The sequence below is a fragment of the Camellia sinensis genome, chromosome 3 (genome assembly GCF_055761805.1).
Source record: "Camellia sinensis isolate YWXY chromosome 3, ASM5576180v1, whole genome shotgun sequence".
In the NCBI taxonomy this organism is placed as follows: domain Eukaryota; kingdom Viridiplantae; phylum Streptophyta; class Magnoliopsida; order Ericales; family Theaceae; genus Camellia; species Camellia sinensis.
In genome coordinates, this window is record NC_138963.1 from 207,034,369 (window position 1) to 207,047,510 (window position 13,142).

A 13,142-nucleotide genomic window follows, 5' to 3' on the forward strand; every position below is an offset into this window, starting at 1 on the left:
ACTCGAGCGGACTTCAAAACAGTGTAAAGTGCTCGGAGCACGAATTTCATACTCGAGCGCCAGTCACCCCGCTCGAGCGTGAGTTCAAAATCTGGAATTCCCAGATTTGAACCTCAAGCTCAAATTTAACTTCAAGTGTATCAAATTTGATTCCTTTGGGTCCATTTCCTGGAAAACACTCGTAAATACATAATATGACATGATTTAAGGCTCAATTTGTAAAATCAAGGCCCAAAGGTGAGGGAATTAAACCCAATTTCAAACCAAACTTTCAAGAACATGATAAATGTGTAACATGCATGAATTCAACAACTTTAAAGCTTCAAATGCTAGCTCAATTGAGCTAATTCTTTCCAAAACCAAGATGAGTTCATGGTCCAATACAAAAATATAAACATGCAGGTACCAAATTCCATGTATTCAACCTCAAAATGCTAGGATATAAGCATGCATGCATGATTTATGCTACAATTCAACATTATAAGCCATATCTTGGCTCTAATCTTCAACAATCCTCTAAATCATGCAAGAAGTAATTCAATTCATAAACAAGAAGGTAATTACTCTACCTTAAGTCTTGTATTCAAATGTAGAAACTCAATTTGCACAAACCCTCTACAATTTCTTCAAGTTTCCAAGCAAAATTCAAGATGAAGCCAAGTTCCTCTACCTCTCTCTCTCAGTCGGTTTTAACAAGGAATATAGCTAAACAAATGTTGTGTTGGATGAATAATAAGGCTTCAATATGTGTTTGACTAAGTGGCCTACTTAATGGCATTATGGCAAATAAGGCTAACTCTTACAATTTATCAATATTGATCCAATTTAATCATACCAAATCACACTTCAGATAAATATACCATAAAATCCCATAAATTCTAATTAGTACATAACGCTAAACAATTTCGGGTTCGGCCGCCGATAAGGCCTTTAATTTGCAGTTTAAACATAAAATATGGACAGATAAGTTTAATAGTCAACAGATAGATATGCATTTAAACTAGCACATTCAATCAGTTAGTTCAGTATTTTAGTTGATTCAATTACTTTTCACAATCAATCTCAATTTAGCAGTAATCAGTAGGGTTATCAGTAATTAGTGGTGAGGGTTATTATAGGAACCCCGCTCGAACGCAACTTCCTTCGCTCGAGCGGACATGCGAAAATGTGAGTGGTCGCTCAAGCGTAACTTCCTTTGCTCGAGCGGTCTGTAAACTTTGAAAAAGTTCTAGTTGTGTGAATTCTCCGCTCGATGACTGCTCGAGCGTAAGACAGAAGTCCTCGCTTGAGCGCAACTCTTGTTGCTCGAGCGGTCTGTAAAATGTGTAAACATTTAAGAGCTTGCATTTCACGTTCAAGCGAACTTTCGGTCGCTCGAGCGGAAGTGCAGGATCACAGAGTGGTCGCTCAAGCACAGGTTTTGCCGTTCGAGCGGAGAGGTCGAATTCTGAAATTTCCAAATTCACCTCTAAGCTGTAAAACTCAAATTCTAAGCTGCAAATCATGGTCTTTTGGGCCAAAAACTTGAGGTAACACTTGTAAATGGATAGAACATGGTGAATTCAAAATCATTTCACAAAATCAAGGCCCAAAGGCTTGCTAATTGTTCAAAAGTTAACTTGAAACTTATGAATATGACATGAACATGACATGCATGAATTGCTATGAACTTAAACTTTCCAAAATATGATCAATTAAGGTCAAATGATAAAAAATGTGATGAATTCTTAAAACCAAGTTATGATAGACATATGCATGTAAAATTTGTTTGAAATTCGAACTCAAAAATGTGATAGAAGTGCATGCATGCATGGTATGGCTCAATTTTTACATTTTTAGTTCAATTCTTGATTGACACAACTTAATTCTCTTTGATCCTTCAAGAAAACGAGTTCAAGGTTACATAAATGAGTTGAATTCTTACCTAAGACTCAAATTCTTCAAGAAAATGAGTTCAATCCCTTTGATTTCTCTTCAATCTTCTTCCAATTCAAGCTTGAGCATAACCTCTTCTTACTCTCCCCCCTCTCTCTCACGTTTGGTGTGTGTATAAGCTCAAAGATGTGTTGAAAATGAGGAAAATGCATGAGTGACAGCACATAAGAAGTCTTGTATAGGCTTCATTAGTGGTGGCTAATTAGCTAAACAAAAGAACATTAATTAATATAATTTAATCGCTCCGAATTGAATTTCAATCAAACCTACTATAAAATCCTAAAAATTTCAATTAACACATATACCAAGTCAATTTCACAATCGGATACTGATAAGGCCTTCAATTGGCAAAACAAAATGGAAATACAGACAGATATTCCTACCATGAACAGATAGAAACACAAATAATGCAACACACGTGCAATTAATTCAAAATTTTATCTTAATTACTCATTAGGCATAATTACTTAGGGCTAATCATGGTTTAGCAATTAATCATAGGTCGGGGTTGTTACAATGTGGTCTGGCTATGTAGCTATAGAGTTCTGATCATCTTGATTTTGTGCATCAAATGTTTTGTTTTAACAAACCTTACAAGTGAACAATCCGGATAACTAAGATGGGTCCAAAATGGAATAATACCTCTTCAGTTAAATGCTCAGTTGTAGAGAATCAAACTTTTTTTTCCCTCCCCCTCAGTAGTAAAGTTTTAAATATTGACATACATATCTATTTTTTGGTCTCTCAATACCAATACATCCGAGTATAATAAAGATACATGGGAAAATTACTCGTAGGTCTTGTTTGAAATATGTGTACATTATTTAATTCAACAACTTTTTGAGTAGATCCAAAAGTCCTACACTTTTCCTCTCTCTCACACACACACACACACACACACACACACACACACATACACATTCTTTATGTTTTCCTCTCTCCTTTTTTTTATGCATTTTCCTCTCATTCTCTTTGTCATGTCCAACGACCGGTGATCACACATTCCTTATTTTTTTTTCTCTTTCTAATATATAGTCATCAACGACCGACGACCACCATTTATTAGAGTTCACCGGTAACCACCAACCACCAACCTCAACTTGTTACTTCATCCTTACCGACGGCGAAGAAGATGAGTAAATCTACTCAAATCTGATGTAGATTAATCTACATCATATGTCATGACCCGAACCCGCCCCTATGGGTTAAGGACATAACCGGCCAATAATCAAGGGATTACCTGTGGCCTCAAACCAAATAAGACATAACTCCTCAGAGTAAAGGGGCCAAACGGAAGCAATTTCAAACTTTTGTCCATAGAGCCGTGCTTATACGGCACAACATAACAATCCATATGTATACGTGTTAATAACTCACATCAAAATGTGTAGTAACACAATTTTTTGTACATACAGAATCATTTAAGTCTAAGTCAGTCAAACCCAAAGTTTATGTACAAAAGTGATCCAATGTTTTCGCCAATATAACAAACCACATCAAAAGAACAAAAGAGGCGAAGACAAGTCTCGTGCGTGAGACGTTTGGGCTGACTCTTCGAAACCTTGACTGTTTTACACAAACTTCACTAAGGCTGGGTCTGGACCTCCCTTGGCTCACCTACAGACACATGAATGAGCGTGAGCGAAAGCCCAGTGAATAATATCAAGTAAAGAAGATACACGAACGGTACTTAGAACAATATGCATCAGACGGCCTGGGGCCCAATTCATATTTCTATCTAGTACATATATATAAATATAGGTTAAGTGACCGCGGTTCCATACACATCAAACGGCCTCGGGCCCAATTCATTCATATCCGATGGCCTTTGGCCCAATCGTTCTTGTCTGACGGCCTTTGGCTCAATCATTTGCGTCAACGGCCTTTGGCCCATTCATTCATGTCAAACGGCCTTCGGCCCATTCATTCATGTCTTACGGCTTTCGGCCCATTCATTCATATCTTACGGCCTTCAACCCATTCATTCATTCATACGGCCTTCGGTCCATTCATTCATTCATTCATACGGCCTTCGGCCCATTCATTCTTTCATATGGCCTTTGGCCCATTCATTCTTTCATACGGCCTTTGGCCCATTCATTCATTCATACGGCCTTCGTCCCATTCATTCATTCATACGGCCTTTGGCTCATTCATACGGCTTTCGGCCCATTCATTCATTCATTCATACGGTCTTCGGCCCATTCATTCATTCATACGGCCTTTGGCCCATTCATTCATTCATATGGCCTTCGGCCTAATCATTCATGTCATACAGCCTTTGGCCCATTCATTCATGTCATAGCAAACATTTGTCCATAATTCGAATTAACAAACTTATAGGACTGATAAGGAAATAAGCAATTGGACAAATACCATACTTCAAAATATCTTCATTAAGATATTACTCACAGTGTTTTGCCAGTGGATTCACCCTTGAGCTCGACCCTACACATTACATAACGCATATGGGTCACTAACGATTCAATCCGTTCTTAATTCATACATCTCTCTTAGGCCTCTTTCTTATTCTTTTAATTCATTCATAATGCTCAATGCATGCCTAAGAGTACTTAGAAGTGAAAGAGAACGGAAAATGAAACACAGAACACCTTTACCAATTTTCTAAAACAAGGGTCCCCGCTTGAGCGTGAACTTCCCCGCTCGAGCGGACCCATTAGGTCTGTAAAAGTACTGGTTACCTCATTTTTACGCTCGAACGTGAAGTCAGGCGCTCGAGTTGAAAGTCTCACTACATGGCTCCCCGTTCAAGCGTGAATATCCCAGCTCGAGCGGGTATCCATGCCTGCAAAACTTCTGAGAGCTCGCATTTCCCGCTCGAGCAGCGTTTTCCCCGCTCGAGCGGACACGCCAAATTCTGGAAAATCCAGAATTGTTCTTCAAGTTTAAACTCGACCTCTAAAGGTCCAAAACTCATAATTTTGGTTTCAAAACATGAAAATACATTATATATCATGAGTATACAAGCAAGATGAGGTCAATTGCTCAGAATCATGGTTACATTCTTAAATTATTCAACACTTCTTTTGTATAATCAAACTCATGCCTTCAAACCTCATGTAAACTCCATATTTCCAACAACCAAACATGCAAGTCAATTTTTTACTTCAATTCCCTTTCAAATAGCACCAATGATGCTCATAAACATGAAAATCAATAAAACTATGCTTGCATGTATGCTTCAATGCTCATATTCCCATATTCAACTTAATACATGCTTGATTATGCCAAATCATGGTAATTCTATACATGCATGTACATATTAGCTTCAATTTCATCACTTATAACACAATTCTTGTTCTTGATCATCATTCAACTTTGAATTCACAAAGTTACAAACTAAAATCCATGAATTTACTCACCTAGAGACTCAAATCTTCCAAATTATGGTTAATTCTTGAGTTGGTCTTCAATTTATTCAAGTTTCTTGCATAATCTTCAATTGCCTTCACCCTTTCTCTCTCTCTAGCCGACCCTCTCTCTCTCTCTCTCTCTCTCTCTCTCTCTCTAAAGTATAAAATCTAGTTTTGAGCTCAAGCAAAGTGAATGAGGGTGTAAATTGGCCCTTTATAAGCTCATTCTCCAACACATTTCTTTAATGTGAAATAATTGAGCACCATTTCATTAATTTAATCTATTTAATTTGATCCGAATCAATTTTTAATTAAATTTTACCGTATGCTCTAAAAATTACGCTAATCACAATGGCATAGTCAATTTCGGTTTCTGTGGCTGATAAGGCCTTCAATTTAAATTCTAAAGCAGATAATCAAACAGATTTTCCTACGGTGAACAGATAGAAATTCAAAACCACATATATTTATACAGATGGCACTCAAAATCACATAAAACACATAATCACAATCATAATTAAGATTAATTAGCATAATACGGACCAGGGTTATCACATCATATCTAAGTAGATCTACATAAGATCTGACAAGATTTAAATAAAAAATAGTTGCCAGAGTACAATATTCTTTCTATGTCTATTATTTCATTCTATTTTTCAATTTTTCTACCTTTTCTCTGTTACACACGTCTATTTTTCCGTTTTAATGGAGAAAAAATTCAAGTTTTGAATAAGTTGCTTTTAAGTTTTAGTTACAGGCAGTGAAAACTGTAAAATTTTATAGTTTTAGGTTTTTTAGGTGCTGAAATGAATCATACTTTAAAATTACAAATTTTGCAGTTCCATAACATTCTTTAGAACTGTAAAATTTTGTAGTTTCATAACATGTTTTCCAGCTTAATAGAATAATGCTTTGAAACTGTAACATTTTACAGTTTCAAAGCTTGCTGTTCAGTTTGTTCAATATTACAGATTATTTGCTTAGTTGTTTGTAGTTGTTATGTTTTTTAACTATAATTTATTTATTTATTTATTTATTTTTTCCGGAAAATATTATGAATATTCCAGTGAGTTTCCGATGATGTTCTTGACATTTTTCAGTGACGTTCAGAATACTCTAGCGAATTCCCGGCAATGCTCAAAACACTCCGGCGAACTTCCGGTGATGCTCCGGCGATGGTCCGGCGACTTTCTAGTGATATTGAATATTTCGATAAGTTTTCGATGAGTTTGATAGAAGTCATTGGATGTAGCAGCATTTTTAAAGTGATAAAAATAAAAAATCAAAAAAGAGTTTTTGGTAACGATTAAAAATATATAAGACTAATTGGTGTAAGTATTTTGTTTTAGGATTAAATGGATTTTGTATTTTATGTATGGAACTTATTGGCAAATGCCCCAAGATACATATGGGCTGATTTGCCACACATATTGAATCAAGGCCAAAGCAGAGCTGGTCCGCAATTGATATGGCCCATTGAGCTAACGTTTTGAAAGTTTTACAACCGTAATACCCTACTAAAAATATCGACATACATAAGTCTATAGTACATTGTGTTTAAAAAATGTATGGTACATCAAAAATCAATGGCTCAGATTGAGCCACATCATTAAAAGTGACCTGGTAAGCAGGTCACTTTTTATAGTTATGAGCCAAAATCATATTTGTTCATAACTAGAATCAAATTAATCATAACTTAGTTATAAGCTCTCATCACTTATCTCATAACCATATCTCATAACCAGCACCATTTTGTTGATAACCAATATCACATATTTCATAACTACAATCACATATCTCATAACTACATCTCATAACCAATATCCTTTAGCTCATAATCACACCACTTTGATCATAACCACTATCACATATCTCATAACTATTAATCACATATGTCATAACTACTACTCATATAGCTCATAACCACATCTTATAACCAATCCCCATAGCTCATAACCACATCTTATAGCCAATCCCCCTTTGACTCATAACCAACATTACATATCTCATAATCAACACCCTTTTGCTCATAACCACATCACTTTGATCATAACCAATATCACATATCTTATAACTAATAACCACATATCTCATAACTAAACACCTTTTTGACTCATAACTACATCACTTTGCTCATAACCAAAATCACATATCTCATAATCAACAATCATATATCTCATAACCATTACCCACATATCTCATAACCAACACTCTTTGGCTCATAACTACAATCACTTATCTCATAACTACAATCACATATCTCATAACTACATCTCATAACCAATATCCTTTAGCTCATAACCATACTCATATAGCTTATAACCACCTCTTTAGCTCATAACCACATCTTATAACCAATCCCCCTTTGACTCATAACCAACATTACATATCTCATAATCAACACCCTTTTGCTTATAACCACATCACTTTGATCATAACCAATATCACATATCTTATAACTAATAACCACATATCTCATAACCAAACACCCTTTTGACTCATGACTACATCACTTTGCTCATAACCAAAATCACAAATCTCATAATCAACAATCATATATCTCATAACCATTACTCACATATTTCATAACCAACACTATTTGGCTCATAACTAACATCACATATATCATAACTACTAATCACATATCTCATAACACCCTTTGGCTCATAGTCACACCACTTTGATCATAATTAACATCACATATCTCATAACCATTAGTCATATATCTCATAATCAATACTCTTTGGCTCATAACCATACCACTTTACTTATAACCACTAATCACATATCTCATAACCAACATTCTTTGGCTTATAACCACACCACTTTACTCATAACCACTAATCACATATCTCATAACCAACATTCTTTGCCTCATAATCACACCACTTTAGTCATAACCACTAATCACATATCTCATAACCACATCTCATAACCAATACCTTTTGGCTCGTAACCATACCATTTTGATCATAACCACCATCACATATCTCATAACCACATCTTATAACTAACATCATTTTCATCCATAAGCCCTAACTTTGATCATAACCAACTCAAAACCACTAACCACATATCTCTATTTTAGATTTATTTACTAAATACAATAAAAAGGGTAAATACAAAAATATACATTTTAAAATATTTATATACACATAGACATACATTTTAATAATTTGACTAAATTTGACACACATACGTCGTCTTACTCTTTTGAACATTTCTCTTTTCACCCATTTTTTCATCTTTCTATCTCTCTTCTCTCTCTCTCTCTCTCACACTCATTACTCTTCTTTGTCTCTCTATGTCTCTGTCTCTCTTCTCTTTCTCTTTCTCACTCATCACTCTTCTCTGTCTGTCTGTCTGTCTCTTTTTCTTTCAGTGTCTCTCGTCCATCTTTTTTCTCTTTATCTCTCTCATCTCTCTTCTCTCTCTCTCTTCTCTTTATCTCCCTCGCTCATCTCTCTCTGTCTCTCTCTCGTTTATCTCTTTTCGCTATTTTCTCTCTCTCTCTCTCTCTCTCTCTCTCTCTCTTTGTCTATATCTTTTCATCTATTTTTTCATCTCTATCTCTCTCTTCTCTTTCTTTCTCTCTCTTACTCATCACTCTTCTCTCTCTATTTGTCTGTCTATTTGTCTCTCTCTCTCTTCCTATGTCTCTCACTCATCTATCTCTTCTCTCATCTCTTTTCTCTATCTGTCTCTTTCGTTCATCTCTCTTCTCTTTATCTCTTCTCTTTATCTCTCTTTTCTCTATCTCTCTCATCTTTCTCTGTCTCTCTCGTTCATCTCACTATCTTTCTCTCTGTCTCTCTATCTTTCTCATTGTCTCTCTCATTCATCTCTCTTCTCTCTATCTCTCTCTGTCTTTCTCGTCCATCTCTCATCTCTCTCTGTCTCTTTTCTGTCAGAAACAAAAGGTCACCTCGCTCGAGCGAAGGAAAGCTTGCTTGAGCGACCAATGCAAAGCTTCAGGTCTGCAACGCAGAAGCACGCTCGAGCGAACGAAAGCTTGCTCGAGCAAAGAACACCAAGCTTCAGGTTTTACCACCACCCGCTACCTACTTACCACTACCACTTATCATCCACCAGCCACCACCTGACACCACTAACTACCCACCACTACCAGCCACCTGCCACCCACCCACCCGCCACCACCACCCATTACCACCCCCTATCCGCCACCCACCTGCCACCACTACCCACCACCCACCACCACCACCACTATCACCCACTCGCTACCACTTACCACCCGCCACTGTCACCCACCCACCCACCCACCACCACCACCACCCGCCACCTACCCGCTATCCACCACCCACTCGCTACCACCCGCCACCTGCCACCGTCACCCACCCATCCACCATCACCCGCCATCCGCCACCCACTTGCCACCACCACCACCACCACCATCACTCACTCGCTACCGCCCACCACCCGCCACCATCACCCATCCGCTACCACCCACCACCTGCCACCACCCACTCGCTACCACCCATCACCCGCCACCGTCACCCACCCACCCACCGTCACCAATTTCCACAACCGTCTTCCGCCGCCACTTGCAACCACTTGCCATTTCTCACTCTTTTTTATATTTTTAAATTTTTTAAAACATTTTGTCAATGACCAAACACGTTTGTAGTTTATGTTTTTCTAAAAATAAACAAAAACCAGTTTATAAAATTTTTGTAAATATAAACTGAAAACGTAAACGTACGTTTTCAGTTTATATTTACAAAAATTTTATAAACTGGTTTTTGTTTATTTTTAGAAAAACATAAACTACAAACGCGTTTGGTAATAATTGACAAAATGTTTAAAAAATTTTAAAAATATAAAAAAGAGTGAGAAATGACAAGTAGTGGCAAGTGGCGGCGGAAGACGGTGGTAGAAAGTGGTGACAGCGGGTGGTGGGTAGCTGGTGGTAGTAGGTGGTGGCGGGTGGGTGATAGTGGTGGTGGTGGGTGGGTGGGTGACGGTGGCGGGTGGTGGGTAGTGGGTGGTAGCGAGTGGGTAGTGGTGGTAGTGGTGGCGAGTGGTGGGTGGTGGTGGCAGGTGGGTGGCGGATGGCGAGTGGTGGTAGCGGGTAAGTGGCGGGTGGTGGTGGTGGGTGGGTGGGTGACAGTGGTGGTTGGTAGCGAGTGGGTGGGGGTGGTGGTGGTGATGGTGGCGGGTAGCGGGTGGGGGTGGCAGATGGGTGGCGGATGGCGGTGGGTGAGTGGTGGGTGGTGATGGTGGGTCGGTGGGTGACGGTGGCGGGTGGTGGGTGGTAGCGAGTGGGTGGTGGTGGCCGGTGGGTAGCGGATGGTGGGTGGTGGCGGGTAGGTGGCGGGTGGTAGTGGTGGTAGTGGGTAGGTGGGTGACGGTGGCGGGTGGTAGGTGGTAGCGAGTGGGTGGTGGTGGGTGGTGGGTGGCTGGTGGTGGCAGGTGGATGGTGAGTGGTGGCAAGTAGGTGGCGGCAAGTAGATGGCGGAGATGGTAGTGGCGGGTGGTCAGTGGTGGCGGGTGGATGGCAGGTGGGTGGTAGTGGTGGTGGTGGTGGTGGCGGCAGCGGCGGCGGCGGCAACGGCGAGGGGTGGGTGGTGGTGGCAGGTGGGTGGTGAGTGGTGGTGGTGGTGGTGGAAGACGGTGGTGGAAAATGGTGACGGGTGGTGGCTAGTGTTGGGTGGTAAAAAAAAAAAACTCAAAACTCAAAATGGAAACACATTTTTTGTGTTTTCATTTTTTGGCCCAATTTATAAACTGAGACCACTGATTTATAAATCAAAAATTTTATCAAACAAGTTTTTATTTGAGTTTTTAAAATTTTTGTAAATATAAACAGAAAACTGAAAACGTAAGTGTTACCAAACGACACCAAAATGATTGTCTCAGTTTATAAATTTGAGGAAAAAATGTAAACTCAAAAAATGAGTTTACGTTTTCAGTTTTCAATTAATTTATTTTCAATTATTTTTTTCAAATGATTTTTTTTGAAATAATTTTTTTTTCCAAATAAATATTTTTAAAATTATTATTTTTCAAATAATTTTTTTTTCAATTAACTTTTTTTCAAATAATTTTTTTTCAATTAATTATTTTTTTCAAATATTTTTTTTTCAATTAATATTTTTTCCCAATTAATATTTTTTTTTCAATTATTTTTTTAATTAACTTTTTTCAATTATAATGTGTGTGATCCCATTGTTATAATAATAAAAATAAATATAAATATTTTAGGCCTAAACAAACATATTTTTTAATTTATATTTTTAAAATTTTATAAGCATTTGTTCAAACCAAACGCGTTTGTAATTTATGTTTTTCTAAAAATAAACAAAAATCAATTTATAAAATTTTTGTAAACATAAACTAAAAACGTAAACGTTACCAAACACTACCTTATAGTTTCTAAAATTTTGTCTGTTATGTTTACGCCAATTTATGGTGTGATTATACATTTTGTAATTGATGAGTAAAATTTTTTTTTATTAATTTTACTTAATAAAAATATATAAGAATTTATATTAAAAATAAATAAAAAAAGTTTGAGTATAAATTGATAAAATTATAAATTAATAATTTATTTTATTATAAGACGCTAATTATTTTAATTTTTTTTATCATGATTATTACATAATTCCCCCAAATAATTTCGCCCAAAAATTTAGACCCTTTCTTCAAACATCCAAATTTCCAAATTTTGTGAAAATCAAAATTCCCTCCTCTCGTGACAAATCCCTCAGACCCTTTCTTCATCCCAAACGTCTCCTTTTCTTCATCCCAAACGTCTTCAAAAATTACTCTCTCTCTCTCTCTCTCTCTGCCCTTGCCACGGCCGAGACCTGCGCCGCCGCATCCTCTACCACGGAGAAAAGCTCCCAAAGCTGTTTGACAAAGATCTGTATAGGATCTCGCCGGAGCTCCTTCTCGCCAAGCACCGAAGAGTGAGTTTATTCTTTTCCTCCTCGTTTTAGCAAGCTACATGCCTCAATGTATGTCTCTCTTTCTCGCTCTGCTACTTGTTTCTCTCCGTTTCTCCATCTCCATTCTATGAAACCCTAGACCGAAATCCCCTTCTTCGAAACTGCCCCTTTCACCTTTGTGAACTCACTGGGTTGGTTTATAAAATTAGGAAAATATGATTTGAATAGGTTTAGGTTTTTTATGTTTGTTAGTTGTGTTGATTCCATATATATATATATATATATACACTTGAAATTTGGCTTGTGTGAAATCTGATGTGTTGGTAATTGAATTTTGTAACCATGTAACTGATATGAGACTAATTTTTTATTTGCTTATTGAAATCTGTTTATTTTTCTAACAATTACTCTTGTGGTTGCTTGATTTTCCTATGAGAAACAAAATTAAAGTGGTTTGGATGTATTACCTTTAGCAATTTTCTGGGAATTGTATAAACTGAGAAATGAATGGATATTTTGATGTTACTTTATAAACCCATTCAACATACCCTATTTGCTTATTGGACTTTTGTTCTGCAACCCAACTTTGAAGAATCATGATTTGAGGCACCATACTAGGAACATAGATTACTATTAATTCAAATAATTTGTTAAACAAAAGAAGTGTTTGTGCTATAATCAGTTCAGAGATTACTAAAATAGGTCCATGAGATATATACCTTTTAGTTTAGGGCTACTTTTCCTTTCTTTTCTTTCTTCCCCCCTCACCTTGCATTTTGAGTTGTCTATGACTCTTTTCTGTTGGATTGATTGTTTAAATTCTGCCTTCTCAACCCTGATTTGACTAAGAACCAAACCCATTTAAGATAGTTCATCTAAATGGTTAGGCCTCCATAATCCAGGCTATAAATTTGTTGGACCTTCG